The 11,071-nt window shown below is 32.9% G+C and overlaps 1 non-coding gene across 1 annotated transcript; it reads left to right on the top strand.

Moving 5' to 3' along the window:
• The first annotated feature begins 3,450 nt into the window (after nucleotides 1-3,450).
• On the top strand, nucleotides 3,451-3,557 carry LOC125997682 (U6 spliceosomal RNA). Its single transcript, XR_007491720.1, has one exon. It is a non-coding gene; the product is annotated as a U6 spliceosomal RNA (small nuclear RNA).
• The last annotated feature ends 7,514 nt before the right edge of the window (nucleotides 3,558-11,071 follow it).

Below are 11,071 nucleotides of genomic sequence, written 5' to 3'. Positions count from 1 at the left end.
GTCTTTCTGGTTTGAGACTCCTCCAAGAGTATTATCAAAAAAATTGAAAATATCTTTCCTACTGTTAGAATTATAATAAAATAAAACTTGGAGTTATAATAACTTGTCTACATAAGGAATATTCAGAAAAACTAAAGTTCATGTTAATTTAATATCCTAGGAAATGTGAGATATAACACATGCCGAATCTTTGAGAATAGGTGTGAATCTATGTGTGGAGAAATTTTGGGGGGCTAGATTTCAGGATCAGGTGTGTTTTTAAAGGACTTTTAAGATGTAAGGTTGTTTCACATGTATCATCTATATAGAAGGAGGTTTAAGGAAAATGTAAACTATTCAAGCTAATGCTATAACTTAGAAAAATTGAGTTTATTATCAGAAAAGTAATATGATTCATGATTGTTGTGAAGCAATAGAAGGAAGATAGGTAGAACAGAAGATTTAAGAAGTGAAAGTGGTAATTAGAATATACCGTGAAGTGTAGATTCTTTTATTACTAAGCCCAAATTATCATTTGAATAATAAATGCTGAAATATTAAAGTGTTATTTTATTCCAAAAAAGTCAACTTGATCAATCTGTCTTCATTTTTATTTATTTTAATTGTTATTGAAACCATTTGTGATTTTAAAAGTTATCCATAGATAAGTTTCAGACATACAATTAATAGGGCTACACCTGTAACAGGGCCAAACCTGCTGATGCTCAGGTGCTACTCCTGGCTGTGTGTCCAGAAACTGCTTCTGGCTTGGGGGACCATATGGGATGGTGTGGGATTGAACTATGGTCCCTCCTCTGTTAGCATTTGCAAGGCAGAATCCCTACCGCTTGCACCACCACTTTGGCCCCACTCCTCTACTCTTTGTAGCAGGCTTCCTCCCATGACCAGTTTTTCTGGCCCTCATCTCAATTGTCTTTGAATATTATTGTTATCATGCTATCAATTTCTAATATAACACAAATGTGTGCAATCATTCTATGTCAATCCTTCTCCCTCTAACTCATTTAATTCAGCATAATACTTTTCATATCTATCCATGTATAAGTAAATTTTATGATAATATGCTCAGAAATTACTCCTGGCTTGGGGACCATGTGGGATGCTGGGGATGGAACCCAGGTCCATCCTGGGTAAACCACACGCAAGGCAAATACCTTACCACTGCCCTATCCTGCTGGCCCCTCTAAACACTTTCTTAGGGTTTAATGGAATTTGGTCTTTAATGGCTATCTCTGGAGCTCTAGAAGCGCAATAAATTAGTACATGGTTCTTACTTATATGAAATGGCTGCCCCAACTTTTGTTTTATTTTTCTAGTAGCTTGTATTATTGTTTTTCATCTTTTTACCCTGAGTCTGTTCCTATCCTGAAATGTTTTGTTTGTTTATTTTTGGACAACACTCAGTGACACTCAGGGGTTACTCCTGGCTCTGCTCTCAGATATTGTTTTTGACTTGGGGGACCATATGGGACACTGGGAATCCAACCGTAGTCTGTCCAAGGTCAGCCACATGCAAAGCAAGTGCCCTACTGCTGCACCACTGCTCCTGCTTTTATCTTGAAATTTTAAGTGTGTTTCCTGTAAGTAGAAAATGGTTGAATTTTGTTTCCTGATCTAATTCACTACTCAGTGGAGTTTGATGGGAGAATTTAGTCCATTGATTTTTTTTGTTGTTTTTGTTGATTGTGGGCCATACCCTATGACGCTCAGGAGTTTCTCCTGGCTATGTGCTCAGAAATCACTCCTGGCTCAAGGGACCAAATCGGATGCCGGGGATCGAACCACTGTCCTAGATTTGGCTGCGTGCAAGGTAAATGCCCTACCTTTGTGCTATCTATCGCTCCAGCCCCTTAATTCATTGATTTTTACAGAAACTACGACAGAAAGGGCTGTTGTGACATTATATTGTAAATTGTTGCTATTACAATTGTGTATTTGGCTTATAGATAGTTGATATTTGAGTAATTAATTTAGAGGGTTCTTTTTTAGCACAAATGTAAGGTTTTTTGACTGAGAATATTTTTATGCCTCCCTCCAATTTATATGAGATGTTTGATGTGTAGTGGACTCTAAAATAAAAATTTCTTTTATGTAGTAATTTGCATATGTCATTCAACTTTTTCTTCACTGGATCTTTTCAAATAGGAGATCGGGTTAGATTCTTAGGTCCTTTCCTTTATAACTAATGGTTTTTCTTCTTTACTGCTTTAAGATGTCCAGTTCTCTCTTTGTTTTGTTTTGTTTTTGGAATTTTGATTACTGTATGTCTTGTTCTTTTAGGTTCTATTTTGTTTGGCATCCTTTTGCCTTCTGGATTTGTTTAACAGCCTCTCCAGAGAGTGGGGATGTTCACAGTTATCTCTCTCATTACTTGTTCTTCCCCCTTTTCATTTTTTTTATTTTCCTCTGGTATTCCTATAATTTAGAGATTATTTCTCTTGTCCTTGAACATTACATATATTACATCTAGTTCCATTGTTTTGTCCCTCCTTTCTTTTTTGACTTATTTATCTATTTATGCTGGCTTATAATTTGTCTTCAAGTTCATTTATATTGTTCTCCACCTGTGTGATTTTCTACTATAGTGTGGTGATGTATTCTTTATTTCCTTCAATTTTATTTATATTGATTCTCTTATCTTTTGAAAAAGTTCTTTGAGTTGGTTGGATTGTTCATCTAATTTATTGCTTAATTTTGCAAGCTAGAAACTCCTTGTATTACATTGCTGAAGTGTTGATTTCAGGTCCTTTTCTATGAAGTTTATGCGTTTTCATGGACTTGGAGACTTGCCTAGGTTTCTCTCCATATCTTTCATTGCAGCTATTTTTCATAGATTCCACACTGTTCTTTTTGTTTTGTAGAATAAAAAGATGGCGTTCCAGGTTCCCCTTAATTAAGAAAGTGATCTATGGAATTGATTATACAAAGGTGGCTGAAAATGCCTCTGCGTTACAGGTTATTTTATTAAACATAAGAGATGATCTGAGAGCCAGAGCAGTGGAACAAGGGGTAAGGCATCTGCCTTGCCCGTGCTAGCATAGGGTAGATGGCGGTTCGGTGCCCTGGCATCCCATATGGTCCCCCAAGCGAGGAGTGATTTCTGAGTGCATAGTCAGGAGTAACCCCTGAGTGTCACAGGGTGTGGCCCAAAAGCCAAAAAAAAAATAGAGAGAGAGATGATCTAAGCTGGCTAGACAGATAGACAGGATGTCAGGTAAGATCAGGCATACAAGGGGCTACCTCTATATTTAAGAGTGATTACAACCAGTTATTGACTAATTAACTGATAATTTACAAGAACAGAAATCAGGAGATATTTATTAATTATTGTATATGTGGAAAAATTAAAAATTGAACATAGTTCTGAAAAATATTCATTTCCAAATGAAACTTTGAATTCTAGAGTGACTATATATTGCTGCAAAAATATATGTAAAAATATACTACATGTTGCTCGCTTCGGCAGCACATATACTAAAATTGGAACGATACAGAGAAGATTAGCATGGCCCCTGAGCAAGGATGACATGCAAATTCGTGAAGCGTTCCATATTAAAAAAAATACTACATGTATACATACTACATGAATAAAAATTAATATATACTACTTGTATAAAAATGTAAAAGATCCGTTTCCTTCATCCAGACATGAAAAGTAGAAAGCACAAAATATATGATCAAAATGTTTAGAAATTCTTCCATTAAAGAATAATAAACAAATATAAGATATGTACTAATTCAGAAATAATTAAATTACTTCTCAATTAAAATAAAGGGAAAATTTTAAGTAAGTTACAACTGTGCTTTAAATATCTATCTTTTTAATCATGGAGATCTATATCTCAAAGGTTAAGGATTTTAAATATTTAGCAAAATGTACCTTTTAACCTTCTCTCTCTCAGAAGGCAATACAAACTATTCAATTCATTAAATTAATCCTTGGTGACCACAGCAGAATAAAAATTTTATTTCTTTAGCATGCAAATGATGCTATTAATGTCTGGAAATATACAGCACAGAAGTCATTTACTTATCTAAGTGAATTTTGGTCTAGACCTTCAATCTATTTCATGTAAAATCAATAAAAATTTTAAAACAATGTAAAATTTAGACAGGCAGAAAATGCAAGACAGGTATTTTTATGAATTAAAATTTTGTTTTAAAGTTTGTTTTGGTTCGGGTATGGAGATTTGTCATAAGATTTGTTTTAGCTGTGGATTTTGAACAGCTTACAAATTTAATAGACTTAGAAACCTTGAGGATAAGATCTTTCAGCGATCTTCGGAATGTGACATAACTTATACATAGATATTGCAAAGAATACACATAGGTTAGCTTTTGAAAGTATAGATTTACATATAAAACTATATTAATTTTAGATATAATTATTTGCAAAATTCTACAGAAGATTCCTATATCTAGTTTCCTTTAATATTAATGACTAGAATAAATATTATCTTTGTTGCAATTATTTGATAAACATTGATACACTGATACCATCAACATCATCATTGTTATTATTTTGCAGTGCTGGAGACTAATCCATTTTTCATATATCCAGAATATATATTTTACCATTAAGTCACATTCTTGCTATTTCTTACTATTATTGTTGCTATTACTATGATTATTAATATTATAAACAGCTTTGTAGCCACATTTTCTGTGTTTAATCCTCAACAATCACTCCTAGTGGTACTCAGGGGTTCATATGCAGTGCTGAAATCAGAACCATGTCAGATTGATCATATTGATCATACCTTGATCAGATTCAAAGTAAGTGCCTTATTTTCTGTACTATATCACTCAGACCCCAGGTTCTTAATATTAAGCAATGTTATGTTTTATCATTTTTTCTCTTAAAATTGTTCCAGTTTTACCATCGTGAGCTATTTTAATTAGCTCCTTAAACCTTTTCATGGAAGCCCAATTTTTTTCTTTTGAGTTCTTTTTGACTATAAAGATAATATAGACTCCTCTTGTATATTTGTTTTATTTTTAAAATTAACTCTTCTTAGAATGTTTCTTTTTATGTAATTGGTCACAACTGGTTGTGTTCAGGGGTTACTCCTGACTCTGCTCTCAGAAATTACCCCTAGCAGGTCGGGGGATCATATGAGTTGCCGGAAATCAAACTGGTGTCCGTCCTGTGTTGACTGCATGCAAGGCAAATTCTTTACCACTGTATTATCACTCTGGCCCTTGTTTGTTTCTTTGGAATATGATAGAAAATCATTGTAGGAGTACTACTTTGATTATTATTACTAGGTTCTTATTGTTTCTAAGCCAAGTTAATAGAGTATGTAGAATTACAGGTATATACTTACCCATTCACACACATATACAAATATTTTTCTCTTTATGCCCACCTATATCTACATTAAACCAAACATATGTTCATTTGTTTCTAACTAATCTATCACAAATATATCAGTCTAATATTCTTCCCTTGTGAATACCCTTCTTCCAACAGTAAGACACCTGGTTCCCACAAACTGCTACTCAATTACTTTAATTATTAAATTCCAGTTTCATATTTAGGACATTCAGAATTGTCAATTAATAAACTGATGGAAAAATATATTTTCCAAAGAGAACTAATGTTGTGTAGTATTAATTATTCTAGTTTCATAGATCACATTTACTTCTAAAGAGATTCCCTTAGCTTTTATTTTTAGTTTTTGGGCCATACCAGGCATTGCTCAGGGGTTACTCCTGAGGAAACTGGCTTAGGAATCACTCCTGAAGAGCCCAGGGGACCATTTGAGATGCCAGGTATCTAACCAGGTTGGCTATGTGCAAGGCAATTGCCCTACCTGTTGTGTTATTGCTCTGGCCCTCATTTAAAATTTTTATCACAATTCAGTTTCATCTTAGTTTTTAACACAGTTATAATATTTAGAATAATGTGTCACCTTCTACACTTTTATACTATTCCTTTTCTCTCTAAATCTATTTTTATTACTGTACACCCACCTTTTATGCTTTAAGATTACAGGGGTGTTAATAATAGAAAATAGAAAATTTAGCATTGAACTATTATATACAATTTTTTGAGTATTCTAAAAAGTTTGTGCTTTACCTGTTCAACCCTATTCAAATGCATACTCCTATAAAACATATATTTTCTTTTCTTGTAATATTCTATTTTCCAGCTATTATGTAGTTGGAATAATATAGTATGCAAATTTTTTATTTGTGAGGACAGTACCTTATTTGGTTTGTAAATTGGTGCTGCTGAAATCAGTATTTTCCTGTATTGTCATTTATGGAAAGTTTTAAAATAGGAAAAAAATTACTGGTTTCTGATTTAAAAAAAAAAGAAAGAAAAAAAGAAAATAAAATATTTTCCAAATTAGCTTTACTCAGCTATATAGTTTTTAGATTTATCCATATTTTTGAGACATAATAGCTGTTCTTTTTGTAATTAAATCAGTCATCACATGAAAATATAACAGTCTAATTATCTATTAAAAACTTTTTACAATATTAAATACAGTTACAAACATTTTATGCAGGTTTTGTGTAGACATAATTTTACAAATCAACAAGCAATATAAGCAAGATAGTAATCATTGAATTATTTTCTAACCCCACATATTGGTGATTTACAAAATTATCTAGATGGTTATACCAATTCCATTATCACCAGCAATGTTCATCTGGTTTCTTATTATTTTTGGTAGAAATTGAAATTTTATTGATTCTAATAAGTATGAAAAGTTACCTTGTTAATGATTTAAATTGAATTTCCCTAATGAAAATTTTATTGGATATCTTTCTTTTCACTCCTAATTTAGTTGCACAAGGTTGGCTATGGTGTGATTCCTTCATCCCATGTTTCTAGGGTTCACCAGGAGTGATCCTTGAGGACAGAGCCAGAAGTCGGACCTGAGCACAAATGGATATGCCACCCACCCACACACAGTTAGCAAAGGAAATCCAAACAAAACATATTTAGGATATGACCGAAATAACTTAGTTATCTGATGATCTCTTAGTTATACTAAGTTGAAGATACCTTTAGCATTTTAAATACACTATCGTATGATTTTCAGGGCTTTCTAATTCAACCTAGTACTTTAGAACCCCTTGCCTTTTCATGTTTCAAGGTGAACATTAAACATTTACCAACTGACTTGTGTGCACAAACTAACACCTCCTTCTCATCTTGGAAAGCTCTCTAAGTAATCATCACTCAACCTTCAAGGTGAAGATAATTACTATGTTAATATACCTAATAGAAGAAGATGATGTCGTCCCTCAGAACTGGTTGTATCAATTTCATTCAAAAAATGCACAGCTAAGTCAGGAGATAGAAAAGAAAATACTTACAGAATCCTGATAAATATTAAAATAGAAGTCCTATAAACTTTGCCCTTATCCTTATAAATTCAAACATTTCTTTGTTTGTGCTAACCTTATTTCACCTATTTTATTTCATACCATAATACATTTCTTCAGAATATTTTAACTCCATATATTACATTTATGAAGCCAGGCCTATAATAAATTATCTTATTCACTGCCTAATTTCAAGACTATTATGCTTCTTTGAGTAGATAATAGCTGCTCAAAAGGTTTGCAAAATAAACTTTTAGATCTTATTGCTATATAAATGACACTTAGCAAATTAAAATGATCTTCCTATCACTCAGAACGTGAACTTTTATTTCAGAAACCTTTATATTCAGGACTTCTTTTCACTGCGTGTAGATTGGTATTTTATATTTAGAACTACACAACTTTTAAATTAAATATCTTGATTTATTGAGGCAGTACCATTAGTATTTATGCAAGAAAAATTATGACACTATATGGACTAATCACTTCAAGTGTTAAAATCCCTGAAGATAATTATAAAATCTACATACACTTAGTGAGCATTTATTATGCTTTAAAATTTTATCATACATGAAAATAAAAGTCTAATGTGAAATTTAAAATTCTAATATAAAATAGTTACCTATAATATTAAGAAGGAACTTCATCTTTGGTTAGAAGTGACTTAATATTATTTGTAGGAGTATAGTAAAATTGGAATATCTTAAAAGTTATATCCAGATACTTCTTTAGTTACTGATTTTTTTCTTTATTTTTGTTTTTTGGGCCACACCCAGTAATGCTCAGGGTTTACTCCTGGCTATATACTCAGAAATCACTCCTGGCTTTGGGGACCCTATGGTCCGTTCTAGGTCAACACATGCAAGGAAAACAACCTACCGCTTGTGCCATCGCTCAGGCCCCTAAATTACTGATTTTAAGGCATAATTAACATGACCAGGTGTGGGAAAATAAAATAAACATAATATTTATTATTATTAAATACCATTATTAAATAAATTAATATTACATAATAAATATTTTATATTTCTAATTATTTATCCTATAAAGGATTTATTTTTTAGGGTTGATTTCTTATCAGATGTTAAATATACTCACATAAATTAGCTCTTTCTAGGGCAAAATATGAAGGTTACAAGAAAACATGAAAGCTTCCATCTTTATAATAATAGGAGTTAGAGCAAGGTTTACTGAAGGCATTTATAATTAAATAATATGTGCATGTAACATTTTTACAGAATGAAAAAGTCAGTCTAAATTTTTAATTTATTTCAACCTTTAGTATATATAGTCTGTGTAAGGCATGACATATTAGGAGAATATGTATATAAAGGTATTTTTTCTCTCCAGTCTAAAAATATACAGCATAATATTTATTCTAAAATTCATCTGAATATTTGTCTTATATATCCATTTTATTTTGATAACTGTGTTAAGTGCTATAGAATTTCTCCTTGAATATTCTATTCAGTGTGGGAACAGTCAAACTAAGGTCTGTCAATCAGCTAACATGTGCATTCTTTCAATTGCCTTCAGTCAAATGCTGTACCCATTTCTTCAAAGCAGCCAGATTTCAATGTTTGTAGGGGCAATAATAATGACTAAGCCCCTGGACTTATTGTAGATAAATTCCTATGTGCCAAACTTTCTCCTGGATCTCAATGGAATAGTCTGTTTTAAAATCTCTGCTACTACCACATTAAACTTTAACTTCTGTATGGTTGCAGATTTTCTACACTTCCCTTCAGGATTTTTTTTCCCAAATGTATTCCTTTATATTTTACTGCAGTCATATTTCCTTATCAATTTCAATGCCATGGTAACCGTCTAAATGAGTTACTGAAAATGACGTAAAAGCATAATTAAAATACAAGTTTAACTCTTGTTGAGCATAAAAGAAAGGTAGCCCTGGCATATTGTGGTAGTTTTAATTATTTAAAAATTTTACTGTTGGTAAAAAAATAAATTCTTTAATGACCACAGTTTTCCATGTTTAAGGTAAAGCTATAATTGTGATTATTAAAAATATTATATTGAAGGTGTAATATTGATGTACTGAAAGAAACTACATTCTGAGTGATTAACATCAGAGGGTTTCTTGCAGCACTATTTACCATAGCAAGACTCTGGAAACAACCAAGATGCCCTTCAACAGACAAATGGCTAAAGAAACTGTGGTACATATACACAATGGAATATTATGCAGCTGTCAGGAGAGATGAAGTCATGAAATTTTCCTATACATGGATGTACACGGAATCTATTATGCTGAGTGAAATAAGTCAGAGAGAGAGAGAGAAAAACGCAGAATGGTCTCACTCATCTATGGGTTTTAAGAAAAATGAAAGACACCCTTGTAATAATAATTTTCAGACACAAAAGAGAAAAGAGCTGGAAGTTCCAGCTCACCTCAGGAAGCTCACCACAAAGAGTGATGAGTTTAGTTAGGGAAATAACTACATTTTGAACTGTCCTAATAATGAGAATGTATGAGGAAAATGGAGAGCCTGTCTAGAGTACAGGCGGGGGTCGGGTGGGGCGAAGGGAGACTTGGGACATTGGTGATGGGAATGTTGCACTGGTGATGGGTGGTGTTCTTTACATGACTGAAACCCAAACACAATCATGTATGTAATTAAGGTGTTTAAATAAATTAAAACAAAACAAAACAAAACATCAGAGGGCTTCACAGACCACCTCCATATAAAGATGTCATATATACATATATTTATGAAGTATATTCTCTTAATTAAAAAGTAATTTACTTGACTAAGGAGAGAAGCTGGATAGGTGATTTATGGAACCCCCTTTTCCTTAATTCAGGCACCACTAAGGAACACCCTAAGTGAGTTAGGCCCTAATATTTCCTTTGGACCAATTTGACCCAGAGTGGGGTCAAATGATCTACCCTGATGACTTGGAAGCAGCAACAACTTACTTTCAGTGCAGGTGTCCCCCCATCCTCACATAACGGTGAGATAAAACTAGAAGATGCTCCGTGACAGCCTAACTTCAACATAAGATCTCTGAAAAAAATAAAATTTCTAATTACAGTAACCTGTCAGCAATGACTGTGATCAAGGAAAACTTTTCTAAAACCATGAAGAAAGAGTTTGGGTTTAGATAATTTAGTATGCTTGGATCCTGTAGTCAATTTTATGGAAGGATGCTTTATGGTAGGGTCTCCCTGTATATTAGGCCAAAGGTTTTTCCTTTCTATTTTCCCCTGCTTTTGCTGCACCTATGCAAAAATAAAACTGCCATAACTTGTTTTTGTTTTTGTTTATTCTTGTTTTTAATTTATTTTCTTTTTATCTTTTAAATAGGGGCTGCTGCCTTTTAATAGAACCTTGGGACATGGATTACTTTGTTTTACCTCATATTTCTGCATTTTTTCTATAAAATTAAGAATAAAGAAAAAAGTCAGGATGGAGACAGTGGCTAAGTGGTCTCAGGTGCCTTGGTGAAATGAAAAAAAAGGACAGAACTAAATATCCAAGCCAAAGTCAACAACAATGGAATCAAGAGATTTAAAATTTTACAATCTAAACTGATAAGAGCCTGTTATACTGACAGGTCACAGTGCAAATTGTGGGAGTATAGGATGTGCCCTGTGACCATTGGTGGAGGAAGATCAACAGTGGTGATGGAAAATGACCCTGATTCACTGTATATCTATAATTCAACTATGAAGGGCTTTGTAAATCACAATGGTTTCAATCAAAGA

This window comes from Suncus etruscus, chromosome 19 (genome assembly GCF_024139225.1).
Source record: "Suncus etruscus isolate mSunEtr1 chromosome 19, mSunEtr1.pri.cur, whole genome shotgun sequence".
NCBI lineage: Eukaryota > Metazoa > Chordata > Mammalia > Eulipotyphla > Soricidae > Suncus > Suncus etruscus.
This window is presented reverse-complemented; position numbering and strand designations above follow the sequence as displayed.